This window comes from Mustela putorius, unplaced genomic scaffold, assembly GCF_011764305.1.
Source record: "Mustela putorius furo isolate JIRA1106 unplaced genomic scaffold, ASM1176430v1.1 tig00003846_pilon_pilon_pilon, whole genome shotgun sequence".
In the NCBI taxonomy this organism is placed as follows: Eukaryota; Metazoa; Chordata; class Mammalia; order Carnivora; family Mustelidae; genus Mustela; species Mustela putorius.
The window spans coordinates 18025152-18035776 of NW_025421999.1; the positions used below are offsets into that span (position 1 = coordinate 18025152).

Here is a 10625-nt window from a genome sequence, read left to right on the forward strand (position 1 = left end):
TCAGCCAGAGAGAGGGAAGAGTTTGGTGCATGTGTCAGTCATGGTTTACTTCCACCCAAGCCTATGTTGTCAGCCCTTTACCTAAACCTACACCGCATCTAGTATTACTGAGCCCTGGGCCTCCCTGGGTCACTCTCCCCAGAGAATAAACCTTCCATCTCTTTGAGGGGCTGAGCAAAAGAGAATTGCTCAGCTGTTTGCTGCAGGGTGAAAAACTAATTTAATGGTTCGTTATACAGATTTTCAGTCAGTTCTTCTGTTGTAAGCCTGATGCCTTATGTCCTCTAAGTACTTTCAGACCTTCGTTTCTGAGCTGGGCCACCACTCTTCTTGTTAGATCAGCTCATTTTTCACTGGGCCACGTGGGATCAGCTTCCTCAGCTCGTTAAGTTATTGCTTCTCCATCCACTGTATGTATTCTTGACTTTCTTAATCATTATTGTCTCTTCCATTTGTCTTTGGGAGCTTATGTCTTTTAAAATTTTTACTTCATTATAATAGGATTTTGGTGGGACAGGAGATAAATGGGTGTGTTCAATCTGCCATTTTTATTTTATTTTTAAATTTTATTTTAATTTTTGAAAGATTATTTATTTTACAGAGAAAGAGAGCACGGTGGGAGGGGCAGAAGGAGAGGGAGACAGGATCACAAGCAGTCTCCATGCTGAGCATGGAACCTGACACAGGGCTCATTCTCATGACCCTGACATCACGACCTGAGCCAAAACCAAGAGTTGGATACATAACCAACTGTACCACCCAGGCAGCCTTCGATCTGCCATTTTTAATCAGAAGTACAAGTTTGAGAAATTGCAACTTTTATATTTAGGCAAAAAGTCTATTATGGAACATTAGAGGGCTCTCTGAGGAAAAAAAAAAAAAAAGGAAAACCTTCACACACAAACAGAGATGGTTAAAGGGGGAAAGTAAAATTAATTGTATTAATTCAGGGCGCCTGGGTGGCTCAGTGGGTTGAGCCACTGCCTTCGGCTCAGGTCATGATCTCAGGGTCCTGGGATCGAGTCCCGCATCGGGCTCTCTGCTCAGCAGGGAGCCTGCTTCCCTCTCTCTCTCTCTGCCTGCCTCTCTGCCTACTTGTGATCTCTCTCTGTAAAATGAATAAATAAAATCTTTAAAAAAAATTTTAAAAAATTGTATTAATTCAAACTTAAGTTAGCTAAATTCATTGAAATATGATTTGAAAAAGAGACACCTAGTTTGAGTACTGAATTAACACTACCTTTCATTTTCTCTTTTAAGTAGGGACAGGTAAACTTTTTCTGTAAAGAGCCAGATATAAAACGTTCTTAATCTGGGGGAGCCTTACAGTCTCTATTGCCACTACTTAACTCTGCAGATGCATAAAAGCAGGCATTGGCAATATGTAAATGAAAGGGCATGATTTTTTTTTTTTTAACATTACTTACAGAAACAGGCAGCTGACCATTTTGTCCCACAGGCCCTAGTTGGCTAGCCCAGTTTGAAAGCACTGAAAACTATTTTTTTAGACATTGGGCCATCAATGATCCTTTCAAGAGAACATTTGAGATCTCAGAATTAAGAAAATAGGGGTGCCTGGCTGGCTCAGTCATTGGGGCATGTGACTCTTGATTTCAGGGTTGCGAGTTCAAGTCCCACATTGGGTGTAGAGACTACTTAAAAGTAAAATCTTGAGAAAAATTAAGTCAATGTTTAAAAAATAATCAGTTGGGGAAAAAAAGATCAATTAATGATTAAAGATATAGAGGGAAATTAGCAGTGTACATGACCTTTCTTATTATATCAGAAATCTTACAACCTAGGTCGGAATTGGAGCCTTTGGTTCCACCTACAGGCAGAGTCTCTCTGTATCTAAGTCCTTGTGCCTTAATGTTTTTCAAAATATGCTCCATGGATGTACTCCTTGCCCAAAAATTCCTATGGTCATATGAATTTGAAACAGAGCATGTCCTGTTCGTTCTTGGAGATACCATCTACACTGCTAGAAGAAAGGCTCAGAGAAATCCTGCAATAAAACAGTTTTAACTTTATTGAACTCACAGCTTCTTAGATATATTTAATCAAAGGTTCCTTCCCTCTCATAGCAGCTATTAACGTCTATTGAAATGATTCCATAGAATTAGAGTTCATGATATTTTGGATCAGCCCTATTTATGGTCTGGAATTTGGGAATTTATAGGTCAAAGTTTCCATACTTGATATTGTTAATCCTGTTTTAGACTGGTTCTGGCTTTGTATTCTGAGTTTAGACAATCCAAGGGCAATTCTGACAGCATTCATTAAACCTGCTTCAAAAAGGAATGCTGGGAAAACTGTGACCTTATAGGATCTAGTGAGGAGTGTTTTCATTCCTTTAGTCTATAAGGAGAGAGAAGACAGACACTCACTGAATGTAAGTAGTAAAGTGGCACTAGCATGGGAGTGGATGGGAGGAGTTAGAGCATTTCTGACTTTAGGGTATTAAGTAAACCAACAACTAGTGTAAGGAAATTGACTAGCCCCACAGCCCAGAGACCACTTCTCACTGTTTTGGGCTGCCCTACACAGAAGCCCCAGCTGAGGGCCTAGTGGCGCTGGAAATCCAGTGCATCTTCTGCTCACTCCCTTTTCCTTGGCATAAAGATGATTTCTAATCAATAACACTTGTGTTTATGGAGCTTTGTCCACCCAGAGGGGTAACTTAAAAAATTCTCCTGTAGACACTTGTGACATAGTAAGAAATACATATTTGGTCTCTGCCTCCAGTTTCTTTTCTTCTTTTTTTTTTTTTTTTTAGATTTTATTTATTTATTTGACAGAGAGAGAGATCACAAGCAGGCAGCGAGGCAGGAAGAGAGGAGGAAGCAGGCTCTCCACAGAGCAAAGAGCCCAGTGCGGGGCTCGATCCCAGGACGCTGGGATCATGACCTGAGAGGAAGGCAGAGGCTTAAACCCACTGAGCCACCCAGGCACCCTCTGCCTCCAGTTTCTGACCCAGAGCTCCTAAAATCCTTATAATTTCCTGAGTGATAGGGGGAGAGAGGAGCATTTTCTTGTTATAGTATCTAGTCTTCCCTGACATTAGAGCTTCTAAGATCCTTGGAATCGCCACAGGGTAGAGGGGGTAGAGGAAAAAGATCCTACACCTACAAATGACAGTGAGGCCTGCCAGTGTATTAAGAAATTTGGTGCCTCTGTGCCCCCCTGACACTGTGTGGGGCCAGCCAACTTATAGTTTGGAAAGAGGATGAAAGGTTCAGGGATGAGGAAACTTTGGTTGCTGGATGACACATGGTCCCCAATGGGTAGAACAGCATCTGTGCTGCAATCATTTACTGAAGGTGAAAGTTAGCAGTGGAATTTAGAGATGGCTGCAACTCCTTGGACGTTGGTTTATTGGAGCCATAAGAGAATGCAAACCAATAAACAAAAGGTAAAATATACAGTTTCTTGGTTACTCTTATCCATAATCACTAAAATGGAATTAGAGAGTACTGGATCAAACTTCGATGCTAGACCAGGCTCCGATTTCTGTTTGATCTGAGCTTAGGCCTCTGACTTCAGTGGCCCCCTCAAGGGAAAAACTGCAGGCACAACGCACAGTACCTCTAAGACCTCTGGCCCACAGCAAGACAGTCCATATTGAGGAAGGGGTGGTGAAAAACCAGGAAACTACTGAAAGCAGGAGTACAGTGTGGCAGAATGCTATTTTGTGGGTGGGTATCATCAGCTTCTTGAAGAACCTTGATGAAAATGGATTTTCAGAATAATTTAGAGGGAGTGCCTTTGGTTTTGGATGTTGTAAATGGAGGGGCATGTTTGGGTTCAGAGGGGACCTGCAGCTACTACTGAACAATCACGGATGGCTCTACATGGTCCAAACACTTGTTCCTGAGGGAAGAGCCAGCCTTGGGGGCTAGAAAAGAGCCACTGCAAGATCTGTTGAGCCTGAGAAGGGTGACTACCCAGCTCTCTCTATAAACGCAAGTGGAACACCACGGATGAAGCCACTGATGCCTTTCATATACAAGACATGAGGGACTGGTTTCGTGATAATTAGGATATTCACCTACTGAATCTGCCCATTATCCAAATTCTGGTAAATGCCGTGGTTGAGGGACCCCCTCTTGCTAGGGCATCCCATATAACATTAGTGCTACACAACTGAGCAACAGTCTGGAAACCTTGTGGACTTTGCTGTCTTAGCTTCTCCTCATGGGTCTTACAGATGCTTATAAAAACATTAGGTTAATGAACAAGAGAATGGGAGAGGCTAAGGGAAGAGTCAAGGACTGGTTTTAGGAAAATGAAAAGTTTAAGATGGTTATTAAGAAATAAGGTGAATCGAGGAAAGAAACATTGATAAGGGTGAATAAAAGACACAAGAGGAAAGTTAGAGTGCCTGGCTGGCTCAGTGGGAAGAGCATGAGACTCTTGATCTCAGGATCATGAGTTCAAGCCCCATGTTGGGTGTAGTGATTACTAAAATAAATACATACATACATACATACATTTGTTAAAAAAAGATAAAAGAGGACAGTCAGAGGACCCATTCCAGCAAGGTTAAAGTTATTAGATGTTTATTTAAACATGGATTAATAAAACATATTGATAGGCTTAAAACACAGGTCTTACTACTGCACTGTCACTAAAAGGTTGAGCAGGCTGATGAGACCCCTACTACTCTCCCATCATTAAAAAGCCCCAAACAAGTCAGCTCCATTTACCTCAGTTTGGGGTTATTTTTAAAGTGTGAAAGCAAGATTACAATGAGAAATTGGACATGCATTCACTGGGGGGAAATGGGCTTATTCGTCAAGAAAAAGACTGACAAAAGGGCCAGGGTTCCTCTGTTTGACCTATCACTGAAAACCCAAAGACTTATACACAAAAGTGGGTAAAATGGTCAGGGGATGGAGAGAAGTTCCCTAGATTCTTTGTAATGGGAGCCTAATGCACTGTGTACTAACCATATCAGGGAAGTCCTGCCAGGAGGGCTACAAGTAGGCTGAGACAATGCAGAAATGTAGGCATTGTTAGGATTACGAAAGTCACAGTGTTCCTCTTTCTTCCTTCCTTCCTTTGAGAGTGCAACCAAGCATGGGGGCAGGCGGGGGGTCGGTGTATTGGGGGGTTTGGGGGGGAGAAGAGGCATAAGGAGAGAGGGAGAGAGAATCTCCAGATTCCCATTGAGCGTAGAGACGCATGTGGGGCTCGATCCCAGGACTCTGAGATCATACTCTGAGCCAAAAATCAAGAGCTGGAAGCTCAATCGACTGAGCTACTCATGTGCCCAAGATGGGAGTGATAAAGCAGGATTCTGTAAAGAGATCTTGTCCCTTTACCTTCCACACGGCTTAGCCTGTGGTGGTCCTGTGAGTGTGGCTCTCAGAAAGGTCAAGGGTCTGCTCCACAGTGCAGCTGCAAGCAAACTCAGGAGTTAGAAGTATAGGTTCGCAAAGGTTGGAACAGCTTGCTCTTAGCGGGAATGTTAAGCTTGGTTCAAACTCAGTAAGGGTTAGAAGTTAAAGCTGAGGTAGAGATTGAAAAGAGAAGAGAGTGTCAATAGCCAAGCTTTAAGGTTGCAGTGGTTTATCTTCTACCAACATCCAGGACAGCCCTTGGGAGAAGATACCCCAAGGGCAGAGGAAGACCAGCTGGGGGTAGCTCTAGGCTTCCAGGCCGGCAGATGCAGGATAAAAGTGGTATATCAGGGCACCTGGGTGGCTCAGATGGTTAAGCATCTGCCTTCCTAGGGATCCAGGCCCAAGTGGGGTTCCCTGCTCAGCTGGGAGTTGGCTTCTTCCTCTCCCTCTGCCTCCTGCTCTGCCTGCTTGTGCTCTCTGTCTCTCTCTCTGTCAAATAAATACATAAAATCTTAAAAAAAAAAAAAGTGGAAAATCAGATTTTAAGAAATTGTGTGTGTGTGTGTGTTGGAAGGCAGTAGGCAGTATGGAGAGAGTAACAATAGCAATACGGGCTCGTGGAGCAGACAAGGATGTGGAGAAGCACTAGACAGTTTCTTATTACACTGGCATGTTCACCGTCCCTGGCAGGTGCAGAGCTGGGAAAAAAATATTTTTCCTTTACCCTTCTAAGTTTTCGACTGGCACCCCTGTAACAAAAGACAAATTAATAAGAGAAGAACATACAGATTTATTTAATAGAAGTTTTATGTGGTGCAGACTCCTTCCCAAAGAAGTGAAGACCCGAAAAAACCATTAAGCCTGCTTGCTGTTATGCTAGGTTCGATGAAGAGTTGCCAGATGATGACGGGACAAAGGTTATGAGGTAAGTGTAGTGAAACTGATGAAAACTTGGTGAAGCCTGTTCATGCAGATTCCTCTCTGGGTCCCTTCATCTTTGGTGACAAGAATACTCCTTTTCTCTAGGTATAGGGAGGATGCTTCTCACATGAGGGTTTTATTTCCTATTTCAGGGGAAGGTTGGAAAGTCCTGCACATTTTCTCAAATTTCTTCAGTTTAAAATATTCCATATGCCAGTGGGTTCTATTTTGGGATAACATGTTCTAGATCCTGTCACGGGTATATATGTTGAATGAGTAGATGATCAAATGGCTTGAGCCTGCAGGTGATGCTGGGCTGTGACTGGGAGAAAAAGGAACCACCCTTGCTTGGGGCAGCCTTGTTTGGCTGCCTTCTGTGGTCCCTCCCTAGGTCTCTTCTCACTTCCTCACTGGCAGCATGGCCCACTTCCAACTGTGCCATGTCCCAGAAAAGGGGCATGTGAGGTGTTCCAATTGCACATGAGTTCTGGAAGTTTCCTCCTGCTTCCAACCCACCCGTTTGTCTCTTCTGCTGCTGCAACTGCTAACTCCTTTAACTTGCCCAAAGCCTCCACTTGACCTGGGGAGGAGAGTAGACTAGGAAAGAATGGGAAGCCCTCTTTCTCTTGAACCTGGTTTTCGTGATCTCCGTAACTCAGGTGTGCAACTGCCCTCAGTGGGCAAGGAAAATATTAGATGTGTGAAATCAGCTGCCGTGATTCATGTGGACCCAGGTATCCATGGAAGGAAATGTTCAATGTCACTTTTATTTTAACACAGCAACAAGACAGTGAAAAGACAAGGTGGTATGTTTCAGAGAACGTATGGAGTTTTAAAATCTGACTTTGAAATTCTTTGATGACACATGCCTTCCACAGAGAGATGGGGGCAAGTTTCTACCCCTTGAATCTGAGCCCAATAGAACATGGCAGCATTCACAGCATATCTGTGCCAGCTTGCGAGCCCAGCCCTTAAAAATCTGATGTCTCGGGGCGCCTGGGTGGCTCAGTGGGTTAAGCCGCTTCCTTCGGTTCGGGTCATGATCTCAGGGTCCTGGGATCGAGTCCCGTATCGGGCTCTCTGCTCAGCGGGAAGCCTGCTTCCCTATCTCTCTCTCTCTCTGGCTGCCTCTCCATCTACTTGTGATTTCTCTCTGTCAAATTAGTAAATAAAATCTTTAAAAAAAAATCTGATGTCTTTGACATACCTGGGTGGCTCAGTTGGTAGAGTATGCAACTCTGGATCTCAGGGTCGTTGAGTTCAAGCCCCATGTTGGGCACAGAGCTTACGTGTAGGGAAAAGGCAAACTGATGTCTTTGACTTCCTGTTTCTTAGAACCCAGCCACTACACTGTGAGAAAGCCAAGCAGCTAGAGAGAGGCCGTAGGTAGGTGTTCTGACTGACAGTCCCAGCTGACAGCCAGCAGCAACCACAGGTGTGAGTAAGCACACCCTTACACAGGCTCAGCCTATGAGTTGCTCTAGCTACTTCTGCATGGAGCAGAGACCAGCTCGTGAGCCTTGCCCAAACTGCTTGAACTAAATAAATTGCTGATTGTTTTAGACCACTAGATTTTAAGATGGTTATTGCAATACAATATATTATTAATGTAGAATGTCATTGACAGTTACCAAAGAGAGGAAAGAATGAGAAGGTATAAATAGCTGACATGCTTAGTTTTTTTTATCCTTCCTTTACAAACGGGAAGGAAAAGAATGTTCTATGAATAATGAAGTCTTTGGAAAAGTCAGGGGTGAGGTACAATAAGGAAAGAGGGAGAGGTGATTGCTAAGATGATGCCTTTCAAAATAGTCACAATTAAAAAGTATTTGAAGAAGTCATAACTTATTTAAGAAACAACACCTGCCATCCTCCCCACCCCTCTTGCTTTGGAGATGTTACAAATTTATTTCCATTGCAAAGAAATTTAAACAATTATGAAGAAGGCACAGTTTCAGCCTTTGTTAGCGATATGTAGTTTAAGGAAAAGTATCAGAAAGTTAGGGTAAATATGGTGGAATAAAGCCAAATTTATAGATTCAATCTATGGAATGTTTTCCCATTCCACTAACCAATTCTCTGATTCTCTGGACTCTGACTCCTGGACAACATAGTTTTTCTTTATTCTACTACTCACACCAATACACCAAGCAATTCTGACTTGAATACCATGGGCTTAGTGTAGACCCTACAGGTTAAGATCTCAGTCCCACAAAACTGCGTCACTCCCCCCATTTCACATGTTAATTGAAAGACCAGATTTTCACCAGTGTTTCTGACTGACTGGGTAAAAATCAAGGGTTCCCAAACCCTTTCCCCAGGCTCAATAATTTGCTAGAGTGACTCACAGGAAAACATTTACTTACTAGAATACAAGTTTATTACGAAAACATACATCTCAGATACAGTCAAAGTGAAGAGGTGCTTAGGACAAGGAATGGGGCACAAGGCGTAGAGCTTCCTTGTCCTCCCCATACATTGCACCTTGACAAGTCAGCAACCTGGACGCTCTCTTCTTCAGTTAGTTTTTTATGGAGGTTTCATTGTGTAGGCAGGAATGATTACATCATTGGCCATTGGTGATCTCTACCCCATCCCTATAGGTCAAAAGGTGGGGCCAAAAGTCTCAACCCTCTAAGGTGTGGTTGGTTCCCTTAGCAACCTCTATCCTTAGGCACTTTCCAAATGTCACCTCATTAACATAAACTCAGGTGTGGTTGAGAGGGACTTTTTATGAAAGCAAAAGACACTCCTTTCCACCTTTAATACTCTGCAGCTATTTCAGGATCTGGGAACAAAACCCAAATATAGTAAAAGGTGCTCCTATCACTCTTATCACTTAGGGATATTACAAGAATTTTAGGAGCATCATGCCACAAACCCTGGACAAATACAAAAATAAATATTTTGTATTATATCACAGTATTACATTCTCCCATCTCTAAAAACAAATGAAATGAATGAAACAAACAGAATTTTATTCCCCAGACATTCTACTGGTCAATGATAAACTAATAGTGGATCTGGAGTGAGCTTCCTAGGTTAGACATGAGCAAAATGAAAAAAAAAAATCATTTTCAGAGATGCCTGGGTAGCTTAGTCTTGGTTAAGCATCTTGCTCAGGTCATGATCCAGGGTATGAGGATCCAGCCCCGTATCCATCTCTCTGCTCAGCGGGGAGCCTGCTTCTCCCACTCCCTCTGATTGTGCTCTCTCGCTCTTTCTCCCTCTCAAATATATAAAATCTTTAAAAAAATAATTAGGTCAATCATCACAGCAGAAGTAATAATATTAATTATAATAATAATACGAAAATGGAACATACCGTTCAAAAGACAGCCTACCCAGGATAGAAGGAAAATATCCATGAGCATAAAAATTGTTTCTATGAGTGCTTTGTACTGTAGATAAACATAGTACAAGTACATATTCAATAAAAGAACCCAGTTTGCAGATTATGAAACACAGATTGAAATGAAAAAGCAGATTGCAAAGCTATCTCATTTTGTATTTTGGCAAGTAAGTTTGAAATTGAGACATAATGCCAGTAAATAGCTAATAAATAAATTAGAATAAAAATATCCGACAGAACATAGGTGACTCAAATTTCTGGCATGGTAGAAAGTATAGATATATTCAAGAAAAAAAACAGATTTTTTAGAGAGAAGATGATAGATATGAAGGAAAAAGAAAAGTCAATATAAGCATAATTCATTCTCTTATTTATTCCAAAAATAGTTGTTGGACATTATGTTTCATGAGACTTAAAAGAACCTCTGCATACTTCATTAAATAAAATTTTGTTTTCTTACTCTTAATGATTATATTTACAACATAATTTATTTCTACTCATTTTTTTAGTACAGTTCAGACAGCTGACATCCTAATGTTGCAGAATTTCTTTTCCTTTGGTGCCCACGGTTCTTGGTCACACCACTTCAAAGAGTGAGGAGGTAGACCCGACAAAGAGTGGTGGGCAGCAAAGCAAAGTTTATTGAGCCATTATTCAAAGCTCCCAAGGAGGAGGGAGGGGACCCAAGAGGGTTGCTATTGGTGATTCTAAGTCTAGGGGTTTTTATGGGCTTGTTGGTGGGCTTTTTAAATCTGATTAATCCTCCATGAGTCTACTGCCAAATCAGGTTTTTGTCTTCTATCTATCATGTGGGAAAGGGTGGAGGGTTCCTTCCCGGGTGGTGTAAAATACTTTAAAGGGTTCTTTTTTTTTTTTTTTAAGATTTTGTTTATTTATTTGACAGACAGAGATCACAAGTAGGCAGAGAGGCATACAGAGAGAGAGGGGGAAGCAGCTCCCCGCTGAGCAGAGAGCCCGATGCGGGGCTCGATCCCAGGACCCTGAGA

The 10625-nt window shown here is 42.2% G+C and overlaps 1 non-coding gene across 1 annotated transcript; it reads left to right on the plus strand.

Moving 5' to 3' along the window:
- The first annotated feature begins 4379 nt into the window (after positions 1-4379).
- On the plus strand, positions 4380-4452 carry TRNAK-CUU. Its single transcript has one exon. It is a non-coding gene; the product is annotated as a tRNA-Lys (tRNA).
- The last annotated feature ends 6173 nt before the right edge of the window (positions 4453-10625 follow it).